The following is a 12,259-nucleotide window of genomic DNA, read 5'->3' on the forward strand; positions in this document are numbered from 1 at the left end:
TCATTTCTAAAATAATGATGATGATGATGATGATAATGATGCCTCATAGGGTTAAGAGAATGAAAGCAAATAAAACAAGTAAAGCACTATGTACATCTCCAAATGCTATGTGAAGTCAACCATTTGGAGTTTCATGCTAAAGATAAAATGTGTTAATGCACCACAGTCAGAGGAGACCAATGAAGGGACCAAGGATGAGGACACACACACTCTATTCCCAAGTTCCATAACTTGGCCTTGAGAAAGTCACAAAATTACATTTTGTAGAACTGATTTTCTAATAAGAACTTCAAAGTTCCATAAACACCAGTCTCATATTAATAACTAGCAGGTTGTTCCCTACCCTTATTAATATCTGCTAAAACAAATTGCAAATATAAGGTTGCCTTTGAGATTTTATATCAACCTACAAGGATAAGAGGCAATAAAGGAATCTAGCAGTCACAGTGCTTCATGCATTCCTAAAATCTTCATTCTTTTACAAATGTATAAACAAGTACAAAATGCCCCAGAGCAAGAAGTCAATTTCCTTTTTTACAAATTATATTATTTCAACTCATGATAGCTAGGTAGTTGGAAGAATAAAAACTACATTTACAGAGTAAACTCAATTTCCTCTCACCTTTTCTTATCTCAGAAAAAAAAATCACTCGGAAGACAACACAGTATTGCAACTGAGAGTTAAAATGATGAGAAACACGTTATATTGTTTTCACTATACTGTTGTATCATCAAAAATATATCAGGATCTATTCTAATCAAATTAGTTCAAGAAATTTTAAATGGTTGAAAGGTTATGTAGTCACGGGCTTTTCTCCTACAGGAGTTAAGAAAGATCTGAGATACCTGCAAATAGCAAGAATCAATTATTAAGTGCCTGGATGTGCTCCATTCCCCAAACTCCTCCTGGCTTCCCTGGCTTCATTCAAGTCTGAACCAAAAACTCATCTTCTGCCAGAAGTGTTTCCTGGCCCCTCCTCATGCCCCACTAAGCAGCTACCTCCCATTTTTCCCACATAGATGTTTTATGGGCATCATTGTTTTCATGCTGTCTCCTGCATTAGAATGTGAGGTCCCTGCAGACAGGGACTGTTTCTGCCTTTCTTTGTACCCCCAGGCACCCTGCCATACAGTGGATGCTCACTGACTTAAAGTGCAAGGCCCAAAGAGAAAACAGGATTTGCCCTGAAGAGGGCTACATTTTATTGAGGGATGGATGCAACATAAATACAAGGAAGCCAATACATAGTAGAATCACAGTCATGTGAAGCTGCTGAAAGGATGGGTGTGCACAAGAGAGGATTTCTGGAGGATACAGGCCATCTATCCGTTGTACTCTGAGGCAAGCCAGAATCCAAGGGAAAGAGAAGAAACATACATGGGGGGACTACTTGTGAAAAGGCATGGAGATGCAAAGATGAGATGCCCTGCAAGGCAAACAACTAGCAGGCCAGTCTGTGTGCGTATGTGGGAAATAAGAGCAGGAAGGCAGGTGGCATGCGGGTTTTGGAGGGCTGAAGTGCCAGGCAGAGGAGTTTGTGCTTTATACTAGAGACAAAAGAAAGGCACAAAAAAATTTTTGAGAAGGGAGAAGACACGGTTTGATCTGACAAACTGATATGGTATAGCAGACAGAACACTGGATTTGAAGTCTGAAAAGCTAGATAAAAAATCTGCTGCCTCCATGACCTGGCACTGTTTTTAGCCAACCTGGGCTTACATTTCTTCATCTCTGTCTATAAAAGGATGTGTCTAAACCAGACAGTCTTTAAGATTCCTTTATCTGAAGGTATCATCTTTGTTATAGGATTATCAGTTTGTAATTCATCTTCTTGATAGCTGCCAAAGGGGAAAGAGCAATTAGTAGACTACTTCAACAGTCCAGGTAAGAAGGGATGAGGACTAAATTAGTGTAGAGTGAAAGGCTCAGCCAATGCATGAGATATACTAGGTCTGTACTAAATGCTTGTCGACTGACCAAAAACAGGGGAAGAGGAGACAAATTCCCAGATATGTTCTAGGAATAGGATTAACAAAAAATTATTGGGTAATCTTTGGAGTAGCCTTGAAGAGAGCCTTTTCAACTTAGCAGTGAGAGTAAATGCCAGATTTTTTTACAGGGGACTGATGAGTAGACATAAGGTAATGGATATAGTTACATCCAAGGAGTTTTGCTAGGATAGCTTGAGGAATGGGACAGGTCATGGGAAGTGTTACAGTTTGTTGGATGTTAATGGTGGTGGTGGTGCTTCATGGATGGGGGAGAATTAGGCAAAGTTGTAGCTGGTTGGAAAAAAGTCAGTGAATGAAGGTAAGACTGAAGATAAAGAAGAAGTAATGAGTGAGGGGACAAGTTCTCAGAGGAGGTGGGAAGATTAGCTTGCCAAGGAGAGAGTCCACCTCGTTAATAGAGGCAGAAGCAAGAGAACTGGGGATGATGAAGATGGATTCTGAGGAATGAGAGGAAAGGAAACATGCCAGGGATGGCGTTTATTTTTCTGTAACAAAAGGATAAATACTCTGGGGGAGCTGGGAATGAAGTTATAACGGAAGTTCTAAGAATGAGAAGGATGGTTCGTAATATCTACTGTGGAAAGTATGATAAGAGAATAAATCAGGGAAGGAAAAACATTGTATGAGCAGCATCTACTGTGTGCCAGGGCAGACCTGAGTTTAGATAACAAATTTGTAATGATCTCAAATAAGCATAAATTTCATATTGCTAAAAAGTGGTCTAAACTCTATTTGAATATCTATACATAGATTTTTGTGTTACAGCCCTAGAGTCAGGCTAATTCACAATTTTTTAATCCTTAGTCTTTTAATTATTTTTTTCAATGCTAACAGATTTGGAGTCAAAGCAATACTACAGCCTCATGCATACATAACACAATTTTCCTCATTAAAAAGAAAAAACTTTTGCGTGGGGGAGGGGATAAAGGTGAGGGAAGCTATAATCTGTTCATTCACAACATAAACACCAGGAAGCAGCAACAAAAATATAGAACAGATTCAATTAAATAAAAAGATACTAAGTGAATTTAAATGGTGGGGGAACATGGTGTATTTCTTAGAGTCAGGAAGACCTGAGTTCAAGTTTTACTTTTGACACATATTAGTACAGTGACATTGGGCAAGTCACTTTACTTCTCCCCAGCCCCAGGCAATTTTCTAAGACTGAGGATGTAGTTCTACATAGGTGGAAATTTCCAGACAAGGATTTCACCATTCTACAAAATAATGGGTCAGGAACCAAAATAAACAAATAATTAAACAAATGATGAAAAAAAAAACTCAACTATATCTTCAGGAAATAACTGCATTTTAAAAGTCTAAACAGCATACTCACTAATAGATCTTAATTATATTGCCTAAGTAATTTATATGTTATTATTGCTAAAGGAATATAAATAATTTTAAGTTTCAGGCAAAATAAATTTGACAAGACTGAGGGGAAGAATATAACATCAAGGGAAACATTACACTGCATTAGGCTCTTCGATAATTTTGCTATAATTATTAATAAATGTTATAATTTAGTATAGTAAAATATAATTATAACAAATCAATAAATACATATCAACAGCATTATAATTATTAGGAAATAAGACTGTACATCCATTCAAGTTAATAAAAAATACCTGTACATTGTATTAGGCCCAAAGGTAGAATTTCAAGAAAAAAAATTATTCTATCAAATCACAGCTCATTTTTCAACTCCAAATAAAATAAATTGTTTATTTAATGAATAGTTTATACCTCTAATATAATTATCAATCAATAACAAATGAAAATGTTTAGTGGTAACCTTTGACACTAAGGAACCAGGATACAGAAATACTATTACATGAAAACACCTGCATACGTTCCTGAGATTTCATGGAAAATTCTGAATCAAAAATATACTGAACTATACTATGAAAATACAAAGACAAAAATCAAAGCTCTTGTTCTTGGGAGCTTACTTTATATTGGTATAAAGTGGGGTAAGGGGGTATTAGGGGAAGATGTATATCTCTATATATCTGCTGGCTATGTCTCCTTACACATGTCCATGCTGTGTGTATGTGTATACCGATAGACATGTATGTATGTATGCATGCATGCATGTATATAGAATCGACATCTATCTGTAGAGCTATATCTATACATAGATATTCAGACAGATATACACTGATATATACCACGAGAGACGTCCAGAAGATACAGCTTGTAGTTGAGAAGAAAGACGGGGCTAGACAGTCAGATTTCAGGGTCATCGGCAAGATAATGCTAGCTTTATCTTTCAGAGGTGATGAGATAACCAAAGGAGACAACATAGAAAGAGGACTCACAAGAGAACCTTGGAGGACACTCATCAAGAATGTAAGCCCTAGGGGCAGCAATCTGGCACAGTGGATACAGCACAGGCCCTGGATTCAGGAAGACCTGAGTTCAAATTCAACCTCAGACACCTAACACTTACTAGCTGTGTGACCCTGGGCAAGTCACTTAACTCTGATTAGGAAGGAAGGAAGGAAGGAAGGAAGGAAGGAAGGAAGGAAGGAAGGAAGGAAGGAAGGAAGGAAGGAAGGAAGGAAGGAAAGAAGGGAGGGAGGAAGGGAGGGAGGGAGGGCAAGGCACATGGATCTCTCCAGAGAAAGCTCAGCAGCACATTTTACCCACAATAGAAGTTCAATAAATGTTAAGATTGAATTGATTGACTGCAGATTAAGCCATAAAACATCAAATAATCTCTCAGTGGATTCTGTATTATAAACATTCATTTTGGTGCCTGGATTCCAGTTCAATTGGGCAAAAATGCAGAATGCTGTGAGGTGCCACACTAGAGTCTGGGGAACTGAAAAATTAACTAAGACACAGAGCATGTCTTCAAGGAGCTTCAAGGATTTTTAAGGGTAATAAGACATGTATAATAATAGCAACAAAAACTGGACAACTTTTTGAAGGTCCCTTTCAGCTTGAAATTTCCATTATACAAAATGTAATTGCAAAGGAGAAGTCAGAAGTAGTACGAGAGATTTAAGATTGGAGCCATCATTTTCAAATTAGCAAGATTTAATTGTTTGGGTGTTTTTGTTTTGCTTTCTGGGTGTGGGAAGAATATAAAATAATAGGATCAATAGTTATTGGGGGCTTTGTTCTAGACAAACTCCACCTCAGAAAACATTTACATTGCAATCACTTAATGAGGAAGCCCTCAAAAGCCTGTGACCCAACTGTCCCTCAAATCACTACTTATTCTTGAGTATCTTTAAGCCAGGTAGAATGTAGCACACACTTGGGTAAGGTTAGAGAAGACTGGGAAGGTATACAGAGCAAAAGGTAGAAGAAAAATAAGAATCTTAAAGACAACTTCCCTTCATGTACGTTGTCTGTTGTTACAGTGAGAATTTATTAAGCATTTACAAGTCATTTAACTTAAAGAGGAGCAAAAGCAAATTGAAACTGAATTAGGTCATTATCTGTACACTTAATTCCATGGCAACCCTAAAAAGGCACAAGATCCAGGTCTTTAAATTCCTCTGTCACAGATACTACCACAAACCTCAGTAACAAACAGACTGTTCTCTCTTCTATTCTTGGGGATGACTGCCTCCCAGCAAGTGAGGACACAAAAAAGCAAAAGACTGTCAAATTGAAGTCCTCCTAAGTCAGCTATACGGCACTTAGCACACAAGTTTGCATCTATTTACGTATTTATTTTTATGAGATTGTGATTAATAATAACTGGTAGGCAGGTAGGACCTGTATCCATTTTCCCCTCTGAAACCTGCCAGATCACTCAACGGGTGTGTGCATTTCTGACTATAGCACAGGAAGGCAACTCCAAGTCTATCAAAACCTTTTCAACTCAAATGCTCTTAAATCTATTCATGACCATTCAATTTACTTCATTTTTACATCATTCACATTACTGTTATCTTCATTTCTACTCTACAGGTTGGGGAGTCAAGTTCAGTCAAGTCAACAAGCATTTATTAAGTGCCTAGTAAGGGGGGAAAAAGAGGGAAGCAATCCCCGTTTTCAAGGAGCTCAGTCAGAATATTACTATTTATTAAGCATCTACAATTAAGTAATGGGAGTACAAAGAAAGGTAAAGAAAGGACAATACCTGCTCTCAAAGAGCTCACCTTTTTAGGAGAAGACAACATGTCAATAATTAATAACCAGAGATAATCTAAGGAGGAAGGCTTTCCAGGGCCTTCTTCAAGAAGGTAGGATTTAAGCTGAGATTTGAAGGAGGTCAGGAAGCCAAAATGAGGAGGGAACAAGGTTCAGGCATGACGGACAGTCAGTGAAAATGCTTGGGAGATGGAATATCTTACCCAAGGAATAGCAAAGAGACCAGTGTCACTGGATCACAGAGTACATGGAGTAAGGTATAAGAGAAATGGAAAGGCAGAAAAAGGCCAGGTTATGAAGTCAAGCAAAGGATTTTATATTTGAACCTGGGGGTAATAGAAAAATGCAAGTAGGGGAAGGAAAAGACTTTTTTTCTAATATTTCTACTGAAGTTTTATCAAGAATGGGAGTGACAGAAATTCCCAGGACCCCATTTCCCATCAGACAATGTACTTATGACACTGGGCATTTGAATCATGAAGTGAAAAGTGATTGGTGAGAAGAGACCTTGGGAAAAAATGTAGATTCACATGGACAAACAACCTTGGTGGTGGCCTAGCAAAAGTCACCTCAACAAAAAAACAAAAAACAAAACAAAACAAAAAAAAGACAAGTCAATATTGAAAGGCTATAGGAAGACACACCAATACACTTTTTGTGAAGCTGTGAATTGGTCCAACTGTCTGGATATCAGTTTAGAAGTATGCAACAAAAAATGCCTAAGCTCTTCATATCCTTACAGCAATCCCAAGACACGCACAAGCACTCTGGGGACAAAGAGTGAGAAATAAAGTGGATGCCCGGCAAGTAGAGGGAAGGCTGAAAAGGCCAGAGTATTTGAATGTAATTGAATATTATCACACAGTTTAAAAAAAAAAGAAAGAAAGAAAAATGAGGAATCTGGAGAATCCCAGAGAAATACAGAAAGATTTATATCAACTGAATAAAAATGAAATCATCAGAATCAAAAGTACATCTACAGTATAAATGGAAAGATCATTAAAAGATGTTGATTCTGAGTAACTGAAAAACTAGTAACGGTTGCAGAAATAATCAAACACCCCTCACTCCCCATGGTAGACAGATTGGGAACAGCTAGGAATGAATTATGTGTACACAGTCAGATGCAATTACTGTATCTGATGCTTTTGCTTAATTGGTACTCTTTAACACAGGAGAGGATTCAATGGAGGGGGTGGAGGGAATACAAGAAAAAACTGTGCTGGGTCAGTCTGAGCAGAAGAAGGGAGCTGCTGTGGCAACAGATGCTGTGATCAAAGGGAGATTCATAAGCCATGAGTGATTCTTCCTCTCAACTTCCAGTGCAGCCATGCGAAAGATCTTTTCCATGACCCTGCTCACACCAGAATGTGAGTCTCAAAGCTGAAGTAGATTGTCCCCCAACACCACTGGAGCTGGGAAGAAATCCTAATCCCAGAAGTGTGTGTGGGTGTATGGGTTTTAATATTTTTCCTTATTCTTTTGCTAACTGGTAAAGTTCTGATTAAATGTTTTACATTTAAAGCCCATGTAAACCAAGTTCAGAAAGGCTGAGGGCTCTTAGCTACACTGTATGGGAGAGCCTGAGCCAAAAAAGTTGCCTTCCATTTGCACGTCCAATAATATCCGTGAATCTGGTGTTGGAGTGGAAGGTAGGCAACATATATAATGCCCAAATGCTACAAGATTGATTTGGGGGGAAAGGGGAAGGGACAGGGAGAGGAGAGTTGGTCAGATCAATATTCTAGCTAAAGACAGAATAAGAATCTATTAAAAGTCATCAGCAATAGAAAATAAAAACCACAATTTTATCAAATGCACACATAAAGTACAAATAGCAAGATGTGACACATGAAAAGTTGAAGAAACATAATTTCTGGGTAATTAATAACCAATTTTATTAATTATGGCTAGCACATAATTAATAAAATGATGGTCATTCGGCTTTCTCTCATAAGCCAAAGACAAATCATGTAGGCCGATAAACACTTTTATCCCCTTGAAAGAGTGGGTGTTCCCGACAGGCAGAAATCAACCCTGACTGGTTAGAGGTAGACTTATTCTAATGAGGGGCTGGGGATATGACTTTGACTATGTTACTCATAAACAAAGAGAGACTCATCTCAAGCCAGACCACTATCTGACTCCAGCAATCTACAAAAAAGGCAATGGACAAAAAAGGACCTACCTTCTACCCAGTTAGTGAACAGTGAACACTGGTGAGGTACCTAGATAATTCCACCTAGACAAGAGGTGGGATAAATTTTAAGGTAAGATCAGAAATGTCCTTGAGAGACTAGGCTATAAATGAAGAAATAGAAAGAGGGGGGAAAAAACACCCTGGTTATTCCCCACCACCTCCAATCATATTAATTGGTTATTAATATAAGAGAGAGATAATTATTTCTCTCAAAGAGACAACCAAAACAAAGAATTCTTAAAGTCTTCTCTTGCTATTGTTACTACTAGAACCACTCAGCTGTCAAATTGATCAACCCAGATCACACATATTCATTCAGCAACAGGGACTCCCTATTATATTACCTCCAGGATGAAATACAAAAAGCCTTGGTTTGGCTTTTAAAACCTTTCATATCTTTCCCTTTCCTATTTTTCAGGCTACACAGTACTCTCCTCCATATAACCTGAGATCCAGTGACACTGGGCTTCTTGCTGTTTCTCACATCTCCCAACTGTCTGTCGGTCTTCTGTGCCTGAAATTCTCACCTCCTCACTCCATCTCTCTTAGCTTTCCTGGCTTCTGAGTTTCAACTCAAGTCCTACCTTCTGCCAAAAAAAGAAAAAGAGGTCTTTTCCAGTTCTCCTTAATTTTAATGCCTTCTTTCTGTACCTAGCCCCAATTTATCCTGCATGTCTCTTATTTGTACATAGCTATTTACAGGCTGTCTCTTATTAAACTGTGAGCTCCTTAAGAGCTGGGCCTTGTTTTCTGCCTTTCTTTGTATCTCTAGCTCTTAGAACTGTGTTGGGCACATATAGGCACTTAACAAACACTAGTTAACAGACAACCAAATCAAGAAGAACAAAGCTTAATATTATATCTGCCTATTTATGAAAAAAAAGTGGTCCTAAAGGAAATATCCTTAATGATCTATCTATAAGATAAAAACACATGAATGCAATGGCTAACAGTAAAAGTTTTTTATTTAAATTTTCTAGCAAATAATCATGTTATGTAAATGAATTCAGGTAAGTTTAAATAAATATTGCTGAGTTAGAGAGATGGCATGTAGGATAAAAGATTTAAATGAGTAAAGTATAGCTTAGTGTATTCTTAACAAAAATAGTCTTTCAATATCTTCCCAAAATTGTAATACAACTTCTTTCAACATTGTATAACTTGCTTCCTTGCAGAATTAATAAGCTTCTTTGAAAGAAAACCATGTAAAAGGTTCAGGAAAAAAGTCAACATGGCAAAATATCAAAGTGGCATATACTTCAATGGATTTATGTTTCCCAGCAGAGATCTTGGAAAGATAGCCATTCCAATTCAACAACTGAAACTGACACACTTTACTTGAAGTTTAAAAAAAAAAAAAGGAGGTTGAGGGAGGATGAAACAAGGAAGGGAGGGGCACCAGACTCTGAAACGTTAAAGAAATTCAGCTCCATATGCTTTTAGAATTCAGGTCACACTGCCGAATGCAGTTTAAAAGTGGAATTACTTTCAAAGAATATATATTTCCTCTGAGCTATGTTACATATTTCCTTTTAATGTATCATATTGCAGCAACAGCCGAAATGAACGTCTAGACATCAAAAAACACTCCTTACTCCCACCTACTGCTTTTTTACCTCAGGCATCAAAACTAATGAAACCTATTATCCTGAACACTGAATTCAGTAACCACATTGGCCACTGCAAATACAAGAAGGGGAAAAAAAACTCTCAGGGATAGGACTACTTATTCAGCCATTTAAAATTACTGAAAATCATTTTTTGCTGCACACTGCAAAAATACTGACAGATTAAAGAGAGGCACATGGGACAAGGAGATTATTTCCCAGAAAGATTACAATGTCAAGCAGCTAAAGATGGGTCCGTGCTGAAAATGGGTTCCATGGTTTATTTACTGTTTCTCATTTGTGTTCCTACCAAAATTTTAAATCTCTACGTCTAATGTATATTACGAAAATTTGACAGAATTACATGGTGTAAATATGGTTCCAAACTAAACTGAAATTCTATTACTAAAACCATTGTTATTGTAATTTTTATAAAATGTATCTTCTGAAACAATACCTCAAAGCACAGCTTTTTTCCTTAAGTGAAGTATAATGCTGTATCAATTCTGAAAAATTTTGTCATACTCATAAAAATCCAATTATATACAGAACTATTGATCATAGCCAGGCTACCATTGATCACCTGGTAAAATCTGCATTTGAACTCATTAACAACTAAATGGACTTATTACTTATACCAAATTCAACCCACTTAGAACTCTAATTTCCTCCTGTGGCTAGCAGATAGAGGCAATTTGGTGTTATTGGTATTACTTACAAATTCTTTGTGGAAAATGGATTTTAACTTTCCCCATGTCAATTCATCAGTCAACCAGGAGTCAGAAGAAGAGATACACATCAAAATGCTCCATTTGTCTTGACCTATTTGCAGCTATAAGTGATTTGGAGTACTGATAATATCCAGCTCACACAGAAGCACAGTTGCACTTCACAATTTTAACAGCATAATGTCTTTTTAAGGTATCTTTAACAGCATGAGTCCTCTGTTAGATAGAGCATAATCAGAATTTTAATGAAGTTTTCCACACACAGTAATGTAACAGTTCAGACAAGACCCAAGTTATCATTTCAATGAAACACAGTTCTCACAGAAAGCCAGTAAACTTTAAATTGAAGAAGGCAATAAAACTAAACAGGTCACTTCTGGACAAATTGCACATGACTTTCAAAAGACAATTGCCATAGAAAACACACATATTGCAATGTTACTTTAATAGCTATACAGTAGAAAGAAGTTTAATACAATAGTTACCAATGACTTCTGAAAATCAGAAGGGCCAGGCATTCCCTATTATTTTCACAGATTTTTAAGCAATGAATAATGACTTATTTCCCCTTTAAAACAACTACTGTTTATCAAAAGAAAGAAAGATAAAGTTGACATGAAGAGTCAACATTCCTTACAATTGAAGATTAAGCCAAAGAAAGAATTAGGTATCAGGAAGAGGAAACAAAATGCATTAGAATGTTTGAATTCAAATGCTTTACAATTAAAAAACAAAAAACCGGGGCAGCTAGGTGGCACAGTGGATAGAGCATGGGCCCTGGATTCAGGAGGAAATGAGTTCAAATCCGACCTCTTACTAGCTGTGTGACCCTGGGCAAGACACTTAACCCCCATCCCCCCCAAAAAAAAATTTGTTTTGGAGACATCAGAGGCAGTTGGGAGTGCACAATAGACAGAGCACTAAGCCTGGAGCAGAAAGTGATATTTACTAGCTGTGTGATGCTAGGCAAATTACTCAACCTCTGTTTGCCTCCATTTCCTCAACTGTAAAAAATGGGCAAAATAATAGCCCCTACTTCCCTGGGATGTTGTGAGACTTATATTTATGTTGTGAGATAATATCTATGTAAGTGCTCAGAATAATGCCTGGCATACAGTAGGTGCTATCACTCCCACAATGAATTTTAACAAGCCCCTCTGACATTGATTTTAATGACATAACATTTTGGCATTTGGTAATTATGCCCTTCCCTCTCCATTTTTCCCCACAAAAAAAAAAAATCATTGCTTCCCTCCATCTTAATGTTAAAACACACTTATTTTTAAATGACTTTTAGAAACGGCAACCAGTGTGGTATAAAAATTCTAATAGGGCAAAGAACCCGAATTGCCTTTTCTTCTTAATCTCCAACAGTTGTCTGGTCACTATCATTACAGTGAGTAATCTCTGCAGCTGTAAGGCTTTGAAATGCAGCTGTCTCATTAGCATGCTCTCCTGCTCGCCCCCACGAGGCCAGTATTTCTAGGCTAGCTACAATAGTCTTAAAGAGCATTTTATAGGAGGCTTAGCCTGGCTGAGGGCACTCTGCAGCATGACTGAGAGAACATGAAAACACGATTCATTAGACACGCCTGGAG

General features: G+C 37.4%; 1 protein-coding gene across 6 annotated transcripts in view; it reads right to left on the reverse strand.

Annotated features, from left to right (window-relative positions):
* MED13L (mediator complex subunit 13L) overlaps window positions 1-12,259 on the reverse strand; it is a 395,342-nt gene that overhangs the window by 179,853 nt on the left and 203,230 nt on the right. The gene's annotated exons all lie outside the window — the stretch shown is intronic.

This window comes from Phascolarctos cinereus, unplaced genomic scaffold (genome assembly GCF_003287225.1).
Source record: "Phascolarctos cinereus isolate Bilbo 61053 unplaced genomic scaffold, phaCin_HiC Scaffold_4;HRSCAF=312, whole genome shotgun sequence".
NCBI classification, from domain to species: Eukaryota; Metazoa; Chordata; class Mammalia; order Diprotodontia; family Phascolarctidae; genus Phascolarctos; species Phascolarctos cinereus.